Source organism: Nicotiana tabacum, chromosome 2 (assembly GCF_000715075.1).
Source record: "Nicotiana tabacum cultivar K326 chromosome 2, ASM71507v2, whole genome shotgun sequence".
Taxonomy (NCBI): Eukaryota; Viridiplantae; Streptophyta; class Magnoliopsida; order Solanales; family Solanaceae; genus Nicotiana; species Nicotiana tabacum.
In genome coordinates, this window is record NC_134081.1 from 69,027,679 (window position 1) to 69,044,179 (window position 16,501).

The 16,501-nt window shown below is 35.2% G+C and overlaps 1 pseudogene; it reads left to right on the forward strand.

Annotated features, from left to right (window-relative positions):
* The first annotated feature begins 967 nt into the window (after positions 1 to 967).
* Positions 968 to 4,962, forward strand: LOC107817786 (putative linoleate 9S-lipoxygenase 5; annotated as a pseudogene).
* Positions 4,963 to 16,501: the final 11,539 nt, after the last annotated feature.

Here is a 16,501-nt window from a genome sequence, read left to right on the forward strand (position 1 = left end):
GTTAATTGAATTGAGTCACCCTTTTACTTAGAAAAAGGAAAAATAAATTGAGTTTCTGGATCACCATTGTTGTTTGTTTTTCTTTTTTCTCTTCATTAGAATCGCCCTTCTGGGTTCTTATCACCCAAAAAGGAAAAATCAGGATATTTTGACCATTCTGGGTTATTGGCGATGAATTTGCTGGGTCTTCCCCTGAGTGTTGAAGACTTGTGTCTGAATATCTGGACCCTTTTGCGAAACATGGTCTTGCTCATATTGAGTTAATGTCATTTCTCCAAATGTTTTCTTCATCTCAGATTTTATTATATTAGAAAACAAGCCAAACACGAGGCATATTTCACTCAGCCTAACGTTTCTTATCATCTGTATTACCGTGGGCCGTGGCTCTCTTCCTTCTGTTTTTCGTTGAAGTAGAGATTAATGTCGTCTACTGGAGACATGAAAGCAACAAATCGCGCAACAAAATCTTATGTTTACATTCACTACACAACCTCTACTATTAAAAAATAAAACTGAAAAAAACAATCACCTATTGAGATATGGTAATGTTCAAGTTGTTAGAAAAGAAATCCAGCTGCAATTTTCTAGGCAATGACTGCTTAATGTGGTAGACACTCAACTATAGAGGGCAAACAATCTTGATGAAAATGGGACTTGGATTTGAGCAAATAGAAAGAAGATCGATTGCCAATGTTGGGATCCTTTCATGTTACCTACAACAGGGTGTACTATGAGGAAAGCACCAGGCAGAATATGGCTAGGAGGAAATTAGAATGTGCTGTGCATGATGTTTTTGGGGATAATGCATGATAAACTTTCTAGATAAATGAAGAAAAAATTTATTTTAATTACACCAATTCTCTACGCTCCTTTTATTCCTCAAATAAACGTACATGTTATTTGATGAAAAATTTATTTATCGAGTAAATATTATAAAAGGGAGAATATTTTATCTTGTGATAGGAAACAAAAATATTTACCCAGTAAATATTATTGACTTGGCATAGAATTTATTTATGAAACAAAGAAAGATTTTGCAAAAGTTTCACGTCATGTTTCCGGTATCGGAAAGTTGATTTCCGATTGAAATGACTTTGTGCGTAGATTATGATTTTATTATTACAAAAAATTTAAAAGCAACTTTACAACATTATTTCCATAGCTTGGTTGGACCGTTGGAGTAGTTTATATTTGTCCCATGCTAAAATTCATTTCGGTTAAAATAGGAAGAGAAAGGGAGAACGTCCCAAATCCAAATGCCGCACTACATTATATTCATCGAGATATAAATGGAAAACCTTTTCATTCGTTAGCACGAATTACTAAGGGTCTTAGCCACAAAGCAGGTACATAGTATACATTTTTTTGACAAATTTACTATAGACTGTACAAATTCATTCGCACATGGAAATCTCATGTAAACAAAGATATGCGTCTCTGGTAAATACACAGCTATCAAGTCATGGTAAATTGTTAATTCTCAAGACTTAAGAGTTTTCAAGGAGTCTTCTTTAGAATTCAAACACAAGTTCCAACACTTGATTTATGAAAATTCATTCCACTCGTCACATAAGACTAGCCAGTCTTCACCTATAAATTGAGAGTACCTGCTTTGTTTCATATCAACCCTCATCAGAAATCCAATTTTAATTACTCCATTACAATATTGGCTTATAGTACTTTTATTACCAAAGAAATAATGGGATCAAGTGACAAACGTGAAAGCAAAATGATCAATGGCACTGTTTTGCTCATGAAAAAAACACCTTTAGACCTTGGTTCAACTGAATTAGCAGTTGCTCAACCTCAAGCTTATGAAATTCTTGGGCACAAAGTCATCCTGCAGCTAATTAGCTCTGTTCATGGAGATGATCAAGGTATGAACTTTTAGTGTTTACTCCATTTCTCATGCTTCAAACATAATGGTCTGGTTAAATGTGAATATATGCATTTTCTTGAAAGTGTAGATCGATTAAAAAGTCTTACTTTTATTTTCTTGAAGGAAATAATCTGAAAGGGAAACTTGGGAAGCCTTCACATTTGGGAGACTAAAACAAATCAGGCAATACTGAATCAAGGTTTAGTGTGACATTTGAGTGGGATGATGAAAGGCTTGGTGCTCCAGGAGCATTCATAATCAAGAACCTTAATCAAAGTGAATTCTTTCTCAAGTCACTGACTCTTGAAGTTGATGATCCAAGTCAATGCAGTTTCCACTTTGTTTGCAATTCTTGGGTTTATCCATCTGACAAGTACAAGTCAGACCGTATTTTCTTTGTGAATCAGGTACACAAGTAACATGATTTTAACTCTAGTGTTATAGATGACATACTCTTGTTGGTTTGATGAGGACCTTTTTTATTATATTGCAATAGGCTTTGCTTCCAAGTGAAACTCCAGCAGCATTGCGGTGGTACAGAGAAGAAGAGTTACTCAGTTTGAGAGGAAATGGAAGTGGAAAGCTTGAGGAATGGGACAGGGTTTATGACTATGATTGTTACAATGATCTTGGAGATCCCAACAATGGTCCACTTTATGCCCGACCAGTTCTTGGCGGATCTGTTGAGTATCCTTATCCGCGTAGAGGAAGAACAGGAAGACCTCCATCAAAGAATGGTAATTACTCTTTCAATAACTGATTTTTAGAAACTCCTCTTTACTGACGTTTGCTCTTGTTTGTTTTGTTTTTTCAATTGGTTGGACAGATCCTAACAGTGAAAGCCGACTGCCACAAATTGCTAGCTTTGCAATCTATGTCCCAAGGGATGAACAGTTTTCGCCCTTGAAGCTGACAGATGTGCTTAGTAATGCGCAGAAAGCCATTGCACAACTTTTTGCACCTCAGCTTGCTGCGCTAGGAAACCTCACTCTTAATGAATTCAACAGTTTTGAAGATGTACTGAAAGTTTATGAACCAGGATCTCCGGGTTTTCTCAAGTATCCAATGCCACATGTTATTAGAGGTTACTTTGGATGAGTCTTTGGCTCGACCCCTTTCTAAAATGATTCCTTTTGTATTGTATTTCTGAAAATTTATTGTTAAAACAGAGGAGAAGTCGGCTTGGATGTCAGATGAAGAATTCGGAAGAGAGACGTTAGCTGGATTGAACCCTGTGTGCATAACTGGCCTAAAAGTAAATCTCTTGCTTCTATTTTAAAGACCTTGTCTTTAGTCCAAGGAATGGTGTAGTTTACATTCGTCGCTCTCCTGATACAGGAGTTCCCTCCAACAAGCAAGCTGGAACCTAAAATATATGGTGACCAATCAAGCAAAATAACCAGAGAACACATACAGAATCAGCTCAATGGACTGTCCATTGAGGAGGTAACTAATTCGACTATTTAATGTTTCTAACAAAGAAAGCAGTTTACCTTGGTTAGTGGTGACTCAACTGTATATTGATTTTTATTAGGCAATGAATGTTAACCGACTGTTCATTCTGAATTACCATGACATAGTGATGTCATATGCAAGGAAAGTTAACATGTCACATTCGAAGATATATGCCTCAAGAACTGTGCTCTTTCTGCAAAAAGAGGGGACTTTGAAGCCAATAGCCATTGAATTAAGCTTGCCTCATCCAGATGGAGATCAACTTGGTGCAATCAGCAAAGTATTCACTCCAGCCGAAAAAGGTGTTGAGGGTGCTTTATGGCAAATTGCAAAGGCATTTGTTGCAATCAATGACTCTGGAGTGCACCAACTCCTCAGCCACTGGTACCTAAATTTGTTCAAGTGCATTAATTCTAGTCTGTTAAAACATTTGTTTGATATCGTGTCTATTTTTTCTTTGCAGGTTACGTACTCATGCTTCAGTTGAGCCTTTTGTGATAGCGACACATAGGCAGCTGAGCGTGCTCCATCCTAGCTATAAGCTTTTGCATCCTCACTTCTGTGATACAATGCATATCAACGTCTTGGCTCGACAGGCTGTACTTAACGCTTGAGGTATTGTTGAGAAAACTGTTTTCCCAGGACCACTGTCAATGGAGTTGACATCAATTGCTTATAGGGATTGTGTTTTCCCTGATCAAGCTCTCCCTGCTGTACTTGTTAAGAGGTGAGTCATTACTTTGTCTATCTGCTATGTAACAATGTCCTAAGGTAAGTTTTTTGGTTTATTGTTTTATTTCAAAGGAGTGGCAGTGGAGGATCCTGTTTCCAAACATGGTGTCCGCCTAGTAATTGAGGATTATCCTTATGCGGTGGATGGACTTGAAATCTGGTCAGCAATCAAAAATTGGGTACAGGAATATACCAGTTTGTATTACAAATCAGATGAAATGATACAGAAAGACATTGAACTCCAAGCTTGGTGGAAGGAGGTTCGCGAAGTAGGACATGGTGACAAGAAAGATGAGCCCTGGTGGCCTAAGATGCAAACGCGTCAAGAGCTGGTCGACTTATTGACTATCATTATTTGGATGGCATCTGCTCTTCATGCTGCAGTTAACTTTGGGCAGTATCCGTATGGAGGCTTTGCTCCAAATCGCCCTGGAATGAGCCGAAGGCTTATTCCTGAGCCTGGAACCACTGAGTATGAGGAGCTGAAATTGAACCCTGTAAAGGGATATCTAAAGACAATTACACCCCAGTTCCAGACTTTGATTGGCATATCTGCTCTTGAGGTTTTATCAACACATACCTCAGATGAGGTTTATCTTGGCTAAAGAGACTCTCTGGAATGGACTATGGACAAAGAAGCAGTGAAGCACTGAGAGCTTTTGAAAGATTTGGAAAGAAGCTGGCTGAAATTGAGGAAAATATCTCGCAGATGAACAATGATGGGAAATTGAAGAATAGGACTGGGCCTGTTAAGATGCCATACACATTGCTCTATCCTACAAGTGAACCAGGACTTACTGCCAAAGGAATTCCCAATAGTATCTCAATCTAAGCAACTTGTTATACTGTTATAAGTTTTTCAATTTAAGTATGATAGGCCTAACTAAAGAGGTTCTGCCAAACTATCTGCTTAATTAGCTTTAATATTAAACCAGATTCTGCTCTGGTTATATAATGAAAGTATGAGATATGATCTCTATTCTTAGTTACATTTGTGTTTAATTGTTCTCCTTGCTCTACTGTTGAAATTGAACGTAGCACCAATTTTAATAGCTTTCATGTACCAATTATCAACTTATTAAATAATAGGAAACTTACACAAATGTCCCAAATAAATCTCAACTTACCAACTTCTAGTCATTAGTCATAGACTTACCAAAATTAGCCAAGCAAATATAAAAATTGAAAAACCCAAATAAATAAGGTTCTTTTTCTCAAAGAATCACATGCAAAAATGACCTTCCATATTTTTAAGCGTGATTAGCAACATTAGGTGCAAGACGGAAAGGAAATTTGATGGATGAGGTAGCAAATAAGGTGATGAAATACAAAAAAAAAAAAATACAATATTCCAAAAATCTAAGCAAAAAAGGAACTTTTTCAATGGGTATAGTTGAAATTCATTGAAAACATATAGATAAAGAGGAAGATTGGAGGTGATTTGGACTGGTTTTGTATCAAAATTCGTAACTAAATTGAGTTCAAAAAATTCTTTTGCGACACATGTATCAAACATGTATCGCGCATGTATCTCATGCACACGTATACATGGATATACATGTGATACACAATTGATACACAAATGATACACAGTGTGATACATATATCATTTTTTTTCATGTTCAGTTTTTACTTCGAATTTTCAATTCAAACTACCTCAAAACTTCACCAAATCATCCCAAAACTGAGATTCAAGCTCCTTAAGATGTACCCAATCTATTCTAATAATACTCACTCAAAAGAAAGTAAAAATAAATAACTAATTGGCTATATTTTATGAATTAGCCAAATTTTATAATGAGCTACTTATAAATTGACATAGCTGGTAGTTCCCTAGATAATAAGATATGTAACCTTCAGTTAATTGGCTTTGATTGGGCCGAATCACTCCAATTATGAATTTAAACTAATAGTCTCTCCGTTCCAATTTATGTGAACCTGTTTGACTGGGCACGGAGTTTAAGAAAAAATGAAGACTTTTGGAATTTGTGGTCCTAAACAAGTCAAAAAGGACGCAAAGTATTTGTGTGGTTATAAAAACTTCTCATTAAGGGTATAATTGTAAGTTTAAGCTAAATTATTTCCAAATTTAGAAAATGATCATTCTTTTTGGAACGGACCAAAAAGAAAATAGGTTCACATAAACTGGAACAGATGGAGTACTAGTATTGAATAATTAAAGATATGTACGTTGTGAAGTGACTTGTGATTATGGGCTCAAGAGGTTTACCATACCGAAACACCAATGATTTACTCTCTTCGTTCACTTTTAGTTGTCAAGTATTTTAAAAATAAATTTTTATTTTTACTTGTTACTTTTTGCATATTAAGAGGAAAATAATTAGCATTAATTACTCATTCCAAATTATTTTCTAAATTTATTAAGACTATACACCAATTAATATAGGTATTATGATAAATTATGCACTTTATTTATTATTTTTTAAGGGGCGTGCAAAATCCAAAGTGGATAAGAAAAAGTGATAGGAGGGAGTACTAACTTTATCTAACAAGAATGCCTGAATTTGTTTTAACTAATTACTACAAATAAACTAAGCTGATATACTAGATTATATTGACTAAGTCATGTGAAAAAATACAACCGCATGCTCTAAATATTTCAACAATTCCAAGATCGTGTTCGAAACATCAAGATATTTAATGGAATTTTGTTCAACATCTTTTCTTCAAATTGAACAGTCAAAGGGTTCACGGTTTTGTTCTATTTTTGGGAAAAAAGGTTGGATTCTTTTTCAAGAGTGCTTCAGCCTTAATTTATTGCAGCTTTAAACATGAAAGAGAACATGATTGGATAACATCCTATGAATGTTAATTATCTCCTCTTCAAAAATAGCACAACTTAATTTATCTTGGAAGCACGTGTGTCTTTTTATGTGTTGAGATCGAAAGGACTACATGTTTTTCGCAAACAAAGGATAGAAGAATCCAAGGCAATGATCACCGGGGAAATAGAGGTGTTCAAAATCGAATCAAAACCGAAAACCGAACCGAAATCGAAGCTTAATGGTTTATTGGTATCGGGTTAACGATTTAACGGATGGGGAACAGATTGAATTTTTTTAATTAACGGCTTATCGATTTGGGGGCGGATTATTCAATTTTCTTAACGGATAATCCGTTAACCCGTTAAGAATATATATATATATATATTAAATATCAAAAACCCTTCCACTTCTTCTAGTACTTTATCTCTAAGTTCTAACGCCTAATTCCTAAATAATCAGAACCCTAACGCCTAAACTTCAACCACCAGCAGAATTATGGTTCTCTTTATTCGACCATAACTCAACCAGCTTCAGTAGAAATTCAACTAGCACTCCAGCAGCCACCCGCAGTACTCTATCTCGTCGACTTCCAGGCTTCCAGCACTCTATTTTAGTGCCCTAGTATGAAGAGCAAGCTCATATTTTTGCTTTTTAAAACTGTAAATATGGCTCCAGCACATCCTTTGTGTTAATTATTAATATATTGTTACCTTTCTAAGAGAAATGAACAAGAAACAAAGGAAAGGACCGCACGTTTATTGTAATGTTGCTTCGTTTGTGATATGAATAAATTAATAAAAGCTTAGATGCCATTATATTTAATGAGCTAAACTACTGAAATTATTCCTTTGCATATAAACCCAGGCAATCACATAGTTATCTCAATAAAATTTGATATCTTTGTATGATCCATGTTATAGCTAGCAAGAGTTACAGTGGCATATCCATTAGAACTACTTTTTCCTTAATTACATCATATCATAGTCTGCTTTGGGATGTAATGTAGACTACAATGTATTCTGCTTTTTTCACTCTACACCACATGACACACTATATTATTCTTATGTAGGCGTTAACAGACATGTATGTCTGGACTCAATGTGTAATTTCATATTCTGAGTTTGTATGCTAGGCGGTCAACAAACAATTAATGCACGCAATATAGATTGAATTAGGCCGATAAATCGCCCGATAACCGCCCAATAAGAGTTAAACCGATACCAATCCGCCCGATATCATATCGGGTGGCTAGCGGATTAATACATTTAAAAACCGATAACCGTTAAGCCAAACCGTTAAGAGTAATTAATCGCCCAATCCGCCCGATAAGCAGCCCTACGGGGAAACCCTGTAGTAGTTGAGAATCTGAGTCATTTTTTAGTGGTTCGGTTAGCCACTATTTGTCTCCTTGTCTGTGAAATGTCACTTAAGCTGGCAAATCACACGGTTAAGAGTTAAATAGCACGGTCAAGCCGGTTTTCGGACTGATAATTAAAAAATAGTCAATGTTTGTAAAATTATTAAAAAAATAGCAATTATTTTACTGCAACACGGAAAATTCCAGCATAATATACTGGAGATCGGTGCACCTGTGTATGAACTTCCAGCATATTATGCTTGAACTCCAACACGCAGAAAGTTCCAGTATAATATACTGGAGATTGGACCGCCGGTATATTATGTTGGACTAATATATTATACTGAAACTCCAATATATTATAAGTTCCAGCATAATACACTGGAGATTGGAGCACATGTGTATGAACTTCCAGCATATTATGCTGGAACTCCAGCACATGAAAAGTTTCAGCATAAGGGTGGCAAGTGGGCCGGGCCGGTCTCGTGGGCCGGTTCTTAGCTAGGAACCGTTAGGACCGGGCTCGTTTGGCCCGCCAAGAGAATGGGACTGGACCGGTCGCTTGGCGGGCCAAACAGGCCCAACGGATATTTTTTTTTAAAAAATAGTCGTTTGGCTTTTGAAAAAAAGAGTTGTTGGGGGTTTAAAAAATAGCCATTTAACCCCCTCCCCCTCCCAACTTAGTTTTAACCCCAAACTTTTTATTATTACACTTTTTTCTTATTTTCAACTATAAATATCCCCTCATTCTTTTATTTTCTTACAAAATCAATATCAATTTATCACAATCTCTCTCTAATTTTCTTCTATACTTGCTACTATTGCTTACTTTATTCCAAAAAATAGTCAAAAAATATTAAGGTTGTTCCAATTTGTGAAAAAATTGTGAAATTGGTGAATTGAAGTCTTCAAGTCTTCAACGATAATTAATTTTCAACAAGTTATTCGTCAATTCGGTAAAACTCGTTCCAACTCTTAAGTCTTAATATTATAGTTTTATTTCTTTTATTTATTTGCTATTACTTGATTAAGTAAGATGTCTTCTTTAAGAAATATTTTTGGTAAAAATAAGAATAAGGAAAAATCCAAGACTGACGAATCTAGTGGTACTGCTGCCCCCGACTCCCCGAACCAAACCCCATACCCGTCCTACACCTGTTATTCTTGATACCGATAATAGTTTATTATAATTTACCAAGACTGAATTTTGTCATAATATTGCACCTGGTGAATATTTAGACCACAAATTAATAAATGCTCTCTATTCTAATAATTATAATACTATTGATAAAAATAATGATGAGGAAATTGATCTTGATGAAACTCAACCGGACGATGATACACCCACTAGTCCTGCTCTTGATGTTGACCCAACTAGTGATAACGCTGCTAATCCAAATGATGACCCGTCTATGAGGGAGAGCTTGGAAAAATTAGTACTTTATAGAAATTGGATCCGTTCGGAAAGAAGAAATTTTAGACTTGCTGAATCACAACCAGAGGAAGACGAATCTTACGAAGAAATGCTAGCTCAACTTGGTGAGTAAGGGTGGCAAGTGGGCCGGTCCCGGGCCAAGTGGGCCGGTCCCAAATTAAACGGGCCAAACGGGACCGGGCTAAATAGTCTTTTTGTAGGGACTGGGTCGGGACCGGGCCCGTTTGATCCCGGGCTAAACGGTCCCGGTCCGCAGGCTAAATGGGCTAAGTGGGCCCACCAAAATTTTAAAAATAAATTAAATATGGGTTATCTTATTATCTTATTATATTATTATATAAAGGGGACAAAAAGTAATAGAGAATAAATGGGTTATTTTATTATATTATTATATAAAAGGGACAAGAAGTAATGGAGAATAAGGAGGTTATTTTATTATAATATAAAGGGGACAAGAAGTAATGGAGAATAAATGGGTTATATTATTATATTATTATATTATTATAAGTAATTAAAAAAATACATACACACATATATAACACACACACACACACACACACACACACACACACACACACACACACATATATATATATATATATATATATATATATATATATATATATATATATATATATATATATGTGTAATAATAAATTTATATAGCTACTTTTATAGTCGGTTTGGTTTATTTTTTTCGGTTATTTTTTTATTAAAACCAAAATCAAACCAAATTTGATCGGTTTTTAAAATTTAAAGCCAAAACCAAACCAAACCTAAAAAGTATCGTCCCACGAGACCGGCCCATGCACACTAAATCCAGTCTTAACGGTCCTGGCCTGTGGTCCCGGGCCTAAACCGACCCACTTGCCAACTTTATTGGTGAGGATGTTGCTTCGCCCGATAATGGAAGCGACGATGACCAAGCTACTTTTCTGCCACCACCAACGGAACTTACTCCGAACCTTTAAGGATTTATGAAGTTTGTAAGAGATAGCATGTAACTTGTATGAACAAAAATTAATATGTATTATATAACTTGTATTTTGGCACATCTTGATTAATTTCTTTTTTTTCAATGGTGGTATTAGCACCTTGTTGTATTCATTCCATAGGGGAGAGGAAGACTAAGAAAGATATTGCCATATTTTTTATTGCTATAATTAAATTAAAAGGCATTGCTTTGAATATCTTTTTACAATATTTTTGTCTTTAAATTTGAATTAAAAAATTAGGTCACAATTCTATAATAAACTTACAAGGCATTGCCTTAGATATTTTTTTAACATCTTTTTATCTCTAATTTCTATTTAATTTTTTAAAAATATTACTGCTTAGCCGTTGGGCCCATTTAGCCCGTTGGGACCACGGGCCCGCCCGTTTAGCCCGGGACCATGAGTTCGTGGGCCTGGTCCCGGGCCGGTTGCTACAAAAAGACTGTTTAACCCATTTATTTAAGGACGAGGACCGGCCCGGGACCGCGGCCCACGAGATCAACCTGTTAGGCCTGTTTAGGGCCCGACCGGACCCACTTGCCACCCCTATTCCAGCATAATATATTGGAGATTGAAGCACATGTGCATGAACTTCCAACATATTATGTTGAAACTCTAGCACATTATGAAATTCCAACATGTTATGCTAGAAGTTTATATGTAAAAAATTCGAACTACAGGATATTATGCTGGAAATATTTTTCGGATTCTGAACAGTATTTTTGTTCAAATTTATCTTTACATGAAAAGTTACTAAATTTCAATTACTTTTGAAACTGTGACTATTTTTCAATTACCACTTGTAAATATGGTTATTTTTGAATTTCACCCCTGTTAAGAGTTTAACATATAAACATTGGCACTCATCCGTACCTATTTTTAAGATCTGGTATCATATTTAAATGACCCGATCCACGATACCCTATACCCAAACCTCATAACCCGTAAAATATAATTCAAATTAAACCCATTTCATTCATTTTCTTTTCTTTGTCTTTCACTCTTTAGAACTCTCTAACCTCTCTCTTCTCTGTTGACTACCGATTTGAACAACAAATGCCATGGAGGTAATACCTTCCTCCATTAAAGTGATTCGTCTCTATTATATTATTTCTCTTAGTATTTCATCTTTTTAGTATATTTTCGTTTTTTAGGGTTTTTATTCTTGGGTTTCGATTCCTTGGGTTTCATCTAAATACAACTTAAGTTCTGCAATTTCAATTATATATCCTTATTTCTTGTCTGTTTTAGTGTCTGTATGCATGGTTTAGGCCTTTGTTGTTTATTTATTATTGGGTGTGTCGATATCTAGGCTTCTCTGTTTTGTGAGATTTTGTGGGGTTTATTTTTATCATTGTTAATAAAATATAATTGTGTTGTCTAAAGATTCTACACTTTTTTATTGTTTATTAACAACTATGGTGCCCAATTTTGTGGCCATCTAATTAAAGTATTCGGGTATTTTGGATTCTTCTTTAAGGGGGGAGGACCTCTTGTCATAAAAATTTGTTCTTTTGGCTTTAATTATTCTTTTTCCACTTCTCACTTTTACATGGTTTATTTGAACTTCAAAGCATTAAATGCTAGAAATTAAACATATTTTCTAACTTGTCTTTTTAACAACAATAAAAGGGAAATTGGCAAAGAAAGATTGGAAGAACTGAGCAGGCTGTCACCAGTTCAGCACCTGTTGCACTTGAAGCAACAAAATCAAAAGGAAAGTAGCAGAGGAAGAGGCCAAGTTGTTTGATAGATCATAAAACTGAACCAAGTCAGGACAGTTCAGCACCTCAAGTTGAAATTATATCAATTGTTCAGCGCCTCAAGCCACTCAACACAGGACAATGGGCTTAGGTTCATGCCTACACCTGGAGTTATGCTTAGGCCAAGAGTTAGACATGAAGAAGATGATGTGCTTAGGCCAAGAGGTTTATCAGATGTAACTACAAGGCTCAAGATGATATAACATGTACAAATACCAGTTGAAACAAGGTCAATCAACTTCATTGGTGATCACACTAGTGTTAGTGTGCCAACAGATCTACTATATTCAACACCAAAATTCCAGTGGAAGGGGAAAGTTGTTGTAACTGCAAATCAGTTGGAAAAACAAGGGCAAGAGAGAATTGGGAAGCTGAAATCAAGGAGAAAAAAATGAAGACAAAGCTGGAATTGTTTTGTGTGTGGGATGTATTTACGGCAAACTTAATGACAATTATCTCCCATTTAGTATTCTGTGATTAATGGTTGGTTCTGAATGTTGTCACTGGATATCATATTATGATCCAGTGATGTAATTACTATAATTACAGTTTTTGGTGTATATTTTTGGTGATGTAACTATTGAAGTTACTGTGAAGAAGTGTATATTTTTGGTGATGTAATTACTGAAATTGGATGCCATATTAATCTAATTGTTTCGAAGTTGTAGCTTGCCATATTGGAGTTCAATATTGTAAGTTGTAAGTTCTAAGCTCTAAGATGTAAGTTATATGGTGTAAGCATTTGTCTTCAAGTGTCTATGTTTCGAAGTGTTTTCTAGCATTTGGAAGAAAAAATGTTTCATCTATAACATTGGCGAAGGAATTAAACAATTGCAACTAGTACAACTTATTTTTGACTTTAATTATTCTTTTCCCATTTCTTGAACTTCAAAGCATTAAATATTAGAAATTAAACATATTTTCTAACTTGTCATTTTAACAGCAACCAAAGGGAAATAAGAAAACAAAGAGTGGAAGAATTGAGCAGGCAGCTACCAGTTCATTACGTGTTGCACCTGAAGCAACAAAATCAAAAGGAAAGTAGCTTAGGAAGAGACCGAGTTGTTTGATAGATCAATAAACTGAACCAAGTCAGGACAGTTCAACACCTAAAGTTGAAATTATATCAATTGTTCAGCACTTCAAGCCACTCAACACAGGACAATGGGCTTAGGTTCGTGCGTACACCTGGAGTTATGCTTAGGCCAAGAGTTAGACATGAAGAAGATGTTGTGCTTAGGCCAAGAGTTATATCAGATGTAACTACAAGGCTCAGGATGATACAACATGTACAAATACCAGCTGAACCAAGGTCAATCAACTTCACTGGTGATCACACTAGTGTTAGTGTTCCAACAGATCTACCACATTCATCACCAACATTACAATGGAAGGGGAAAGTTGATGTAACTGCAAATCAGTTGGAAAAACAAGGGCAAGAGAGAATTGGGAAGCTGAAATCAAGGAGAGAAAAAATGAAGACAAAGCTGGAACTTTTTTGTTGTGTGTGGGATGTATTTACATCAAACTTAATGATAGTTATCTCTCATTTAGTATTCTGTGATTAATGGTTGGTTCTAAATGTTGTCACTGGATATCATATTATGATCCAGTGATATAATTACTATAATTATAGTTTTTTGGTGTATGTTTTTGGTGATGTAATTATTAGAGTTACTATGAAGAAGTGTATATTTTTGGTGATGTAATTACTGAAATTGGATACCATATTAGTCTAACTGATTCGAAGTTGTAGCTTGCCATATTGGAGTTCAATATTGTAAGTTGTTAGTTCTAAGCTCTAAGTTGTAAGATATATGTTGTAAGCATTTGTATTCAAGTGTATATGTTTTAAGTATCTATGTTTCGAAGTGTCTTCAAGCATTTGGAAGAAAACATGTTTCATTTACAGCTTTGGCGAAGGAATTAAATAATTGCAACTAGTACAAGTTCTTTTTTGGCTTTAATTATTCTTTTCCGACTTTTGACTTTTACATGGTTTATTTGAACTTCAAAGCATTAAATGCTAGAAATTAAACATATTTTCTAACTTGTCTTTTTAACAACCACCAAAGGGAAAGAAGCAAAGAAAGAGTGGAAGAACTGAGCAGGCAGCCACCAGTTCAGCACGTGTTGCACTTGAAGCAACAAAATCAAAAGGAAAGTAGCAGAGGAAGAGGCAAAGTTGTTTGATAGATCATGAGACCGAACCAAGTCAGGATAGTTTAGCACCTCAAGTTGAAAATTATATCAATTGTTCAGCACCTCAAGCCAGTCAACACAGGACAGTGGGCTTAGGTTCATGCCTACATCTGGAGTTATGCTTAGGCCAAGAGTTAGACATAAAGAAGATAATGTGCTTAGGCCAAGAGTTATATCAGATGTAACTACAAGGCTCAAGATGAGAAAAATATGTACAAATACCAGCTGAAACATAGTCAATCAACTTTACTGGTGATCACACTGGTGTTAGTGTGCCAACAGATCTACCATATTCAGCACCAACATTACAGTGGAAGGGGAAAGTTGTTGTAACTGCAAATCAGTTGGAAAAATAAGGGCAAGAGAGAATTGGGAAGCTGAAATTAAGGAGAAAATAAATAAAGACAAAGTTGGAATTTTTTTGTTGTGTGTTGGATGTATTTACATCAAACTTAATGATAGTTATCTCAAATTTAGTATTTTTTGATTAATGGTTGGTTCTGAATGTTGTCACTGGATATCATATTATGATCCAGTGATGTAATTACGATAATTACAGTTTTTTGATGTATGTTTTTGGTGATGTAATTATTGGAGTTACTGTGAAGAAGTGTATGTTTTTGGTGATGTAATTACTGAAATTGGATGCCATATTAATCTAACTGTTTCGAAGTTGTAGCTTGCTATATTGGAGTTCAATATTACAAGTTGTTAGTTCTAAGCTCTAAGTTGTAAGATATATGTTGTAAGCATTTGTCTTCAACTGTCTATGTTTCAAGTGTCTATGTTTTGAAGTGTCTTCAAGCATTTGGAAGAAAACATGTTTCATTTACATCTTTGGTGAAGGAATTAAACAATTGCAACTAGTACAAGTCAATAGATAGGAACATAAAAAATAGTAGATAGAACATCAAAACAATAGTACTTGGAACATACATTAACAATTGATGTCATTATTTTACAATGGCTAAGAACATCAAAAGTTTGTAGATAGGAGCATCAAAATATAGTAGATAGAAACATCTAAGTTTTACAAGAACTAGGAACTGAAATATGGAGCATATGCCATCTTTCTTTTACAGAATTTACTTCATCTATAATGTCGTGCTATAATTCCATATATTTTGACGTTATTTACTATACTTGCTTATTGTTTGAATGCTAATTTGTGCGACAATTGAGCTTAATATAGTTTATTTTATGTGTAAAAATACTTGGACATGAAGTGGAGAAACATTGCACGAAATGGTACCTCAAAGCTATAAAATAGTGCAATAAAAGAAGACATGCAAGGCAATGAAAAGTCACGGTCGTAGACAGTGCAAGGCTTTGTCTAGGGCATTGTTATTGGCGCCTCTGATAGCTCCTCGCGGGGAAATGTTGGCGCCTCAGATGGTGCCTCGCTGAGTAATATTGGTGTTTCTGACAATGCCCCGCGCCAACGATGCTTATCCGAGCCACTTCTATTTCCTCATTATGTTTGGACGTGTAGACCTCGGCCCTACCATATAAATACCTCTTAAAGTTAGTTTTTGAAGAGGGGATATTATTGGAGAGGCAAAAGGCTACAGAACAATCTGGAGCGCGGATCACAAGAGTTTTTCTCTTTGTTCTTCTTTAATATGTAGTTTAATGCTTTTGAATATGATTATGATTGTTTATACAATTATGAGTATCTAAACTCTCTAATCTAGGGTTTGATGGAACCTTTTAGAGGATGAATTCTTGTTACGTTTTAATATGATTTTGCATTTGAATATCCCTACTTGTTCAACTACGTATTTATTGTTGTTTATTAAATGGCCATCAATTAACTGTACCTATTATTATGTATTGCTTGAGAAAGAGTGCATATTTAGGTTATTGTTGAACAACGTCACTCTCAATATATATGAGA